General features: G+C 47.5%; 1 pseudogene; it reads left to right on the top strand.

The window, feature by feature from the left end:
* Positions 1-1130: 1130 nt before the first annotated feature.
* Positions 1131-2114, top strand: LOC103271954 (annotated as a pseudogene).
* The last annotated feature ends 689 nt before the right edge of the window (positions 2115-2803 follow it).

The following is a 2803-nucleotide window of genomic DNA, read 5'->3' as shown; positions in this document are numbered from 1 at the left end:
GGGCATGTCACAACACAAAGCGTACCTGGTCCTAAACTGGGGGGAGTGAGGGCCAGCTGGAGGCCCACATTTCACCTACATGCAGCCTACTTGTGTAGTTAATCCTGACTTGCACCCCGCATCTCTATAACAAAATAACAAAAACAAAATACATTCTAAGAAAAGAGTAGCATGGCTCCCACGGTCAGCATTCTTATCCATTGCAATTCTATTCATTCCCAGGGTGACTGCTGAAATGGAACTTGCCTGCCAGTCCCTTTCCTATGATGAGCCAGTGGGTGCCACTGATGAAGACACAATCTCCCTCCCTACTCCTATGCACGTCATGACCTAGGCTGGATTCCAGATGCCCTGAGAGGCCCTTGGTTGCACCTGGTTCCAAGTCACCACAACACCTAAGTCCCCAAGAACAACACTAGTGTTGGCTGACAGCCTCAGGTGGCTGGAGGGGAGGTGGAGGCTGCAATCATGAGGAAACACTGAGACAAGACTCCCCCATGGCTGCCTGTAGCTGGCTCCCTGCACACCTTGCATGTGCCAGCCGGGCTCTGCTTGGAGACCTTGCATTCATTGTCCCCCCATGAGTGACCCCCACATGGCGCACCCTCCCACCTCCTTCAGGGCTTTGCTCTTCACCCCCTCTCAGTGAGACTCTTCCCGACCACCCTACTCGGCAGAGCAATTCCCCACCCCACACTCCTCCCGTCTCCAGTTTCTTTTTCTCCACAGTGTTGACCCTTCCTGACATATTAACTGTTTTACTTCATCTGATTCTGTCCATTACACCATAAGTTCCTTGGGGACTTGGTTTTTGTCTGTTTTGCTTGTGGCTCTCTGCCTAATTCCTAGAAGAGTCCCTGGCACATAAAGATGCTCAAAATTATTTGTCAAATGGTGTTTAAAAGAAGAAGAGGAAGAAAAAAGCTGGACACTAGTTAAAGGTGATAAAGACAGATTGTATCCAGTAGGGAGAGAGATTTTAAATACAGAACTAAGCTCAATTCCAATCTGTTGAGAGGTGACTGGGTGTCTTAAAGGGAAGATGAGAGAGTAGGGGGGGGAAACGAGCGTGGGATCAAGCAGAAGCGAAGTTGAAAATGACAGGAATACCTACAGCCGCCCAGGAAAAGATGGCAGGCCCAGCAGTGTCCGGGCTCTCCCGGCAGGTGCAATGATGCTTCAGTACGTTCGTGGTCAGGCCATTTGCCAGGCTATAGGGCCGCCTGTTCAGGTATATGGTATTGAAGGCTGCTATGACACGCTTTTTTATTCTGCTACATCCAAACAGAATAAGCTGGAACAAGTAGAAAAGGAGTTGTCCAGAGTAGCACAACTCCTGAAGGAACCCAAGGTGGCTGCTTCCATTTTGAATCCCTATGTTTAAGCATTCCATTAAAGTGAAAAGCCAGCCAGGTTCGGTAGCTCAGCCTGTAATCCCAGCACTTTGAGAGGCCAAGGCAAGTGGATTGCCTGAGCCCGCGGGTTCAAAACCCGCCTGGGCGACTTGGTGAGATCTCGTCTCTACAATAAATCAAAAATTAGCCAGGTGTGGTAGCACGCGCCTGTAGTTCCAGCCACCTGGAAGGCTGAGGATGAGGCAGAAGGATCACTAGAACCCAGCAGGTCGAGGCTGCGGTGGCTGGGAGCATGCTGCTGCACCCCAGTCTGGGTGACAGAGTGAGACTCCAACTCAAAAATAAAAAAATAAAATAAAGCGATAAGCCTAAATGATATCACAACAAAAGAGAGATTCTCTCCCCTCACATCCAACCTGATCAATTTGCTTGCTGAAAATGGCCACTTAGGCAATACCCAAGGAGACACTTCTGCTTTTTCTACTATGATAAGCAACTGCATCTCCTTTCGAAGAAGTCACTCTCACTGAATTAAAAACAGTCCTGAAGAGCTTCCTGAGTCAAGGCCAAATATTGAAATTGGAGGTTAAGACTGATCCACCAGTTATGGGTGGAATGATTGTCCATATTGGAGATAAATATGTTGACATATCTGTAAAAACCAAGATTCAGAAGCTGACAGGGGCTATGCCGGGAGATTATCTAAAAGTGTTGATTTCCTATCATCAGTGGAAATTCTTAAACTTGCAGCAACAATAAAAAGCTTCCAGAACAGAAAAAAAGAAAAGAAAATGAAAATGACAGGGAACAGGTAAGGGGGTGGTTGCTTAATGTCAATAGGACGAGGCCATTTGTGTCTGCTAACTGGCACTTGTCAAACTTAGGCTTCTACCCACGTACAGAGACTGAAAAACAGAGCCCCACCCTTCCAGATGATGACATTTCAAAGGAACAACTCTCGGACATTGAGAAAGACACTCCCGGGTAGCAGGAGACCCATGCACATCTCAGAGGTTCAGAGAAGGAATTGCAACTGTAAGTTGTTATAAATGATCTGAGAAAGGGAAGGTTGGGGCCATTGTCATGTGTTGCCTAGAACACAGAGTCAATTCTCTGAAAGTGGCCTTGAGCTCCAGGTAGGAACTCCAGGTGGCTGGGTCATCCCAGGAACACAGCCTGAGGCTGCTGGAAGCTTTGTTAGAGTATTTCTAACTCCCTTAGAGGGGGGGTCGAGTCAGGTAACCGAAATTATCTATGCTGAAAGTCCCAGTTCTTACAGGCTAAGGTTGAGGACTAGTTGAGAAAAGCCTGACTGAAGTTTGGTCAAGGACAGAGTCTTTGTGGATGGATGCATGATTGGCAGATGAGGTATAAGGTTGGCGGGAAGGGTCAAGATAACAAGATCAGAAGGAATCTGAGCTCAGATAGGAAGTAGAAAGCATTTCAGA

The sequence above is a fragment of the Carlito syrichta genome, unplaced genomic scaffold (assembly GCF_000164805.1).
Source record: "Carlito syrichta isolate Samal-C Ts95f unplaced genomic scaffold, Tarsius_syrichta-2.0.1 Scaffold312037, whole genome shotgun sequence".
NCBI classification, from domain to species: Eukaryota; Metazoa; Chordata; class Mammalia; order Primates; family Tarsiidae; genus Carlito; species Carlito syrichta.
The sequence above is the reverse complement of the archived record's forward strand: the minus strand, read 5'-3'. Positions and strand labels throughout refer to the sequence as shown.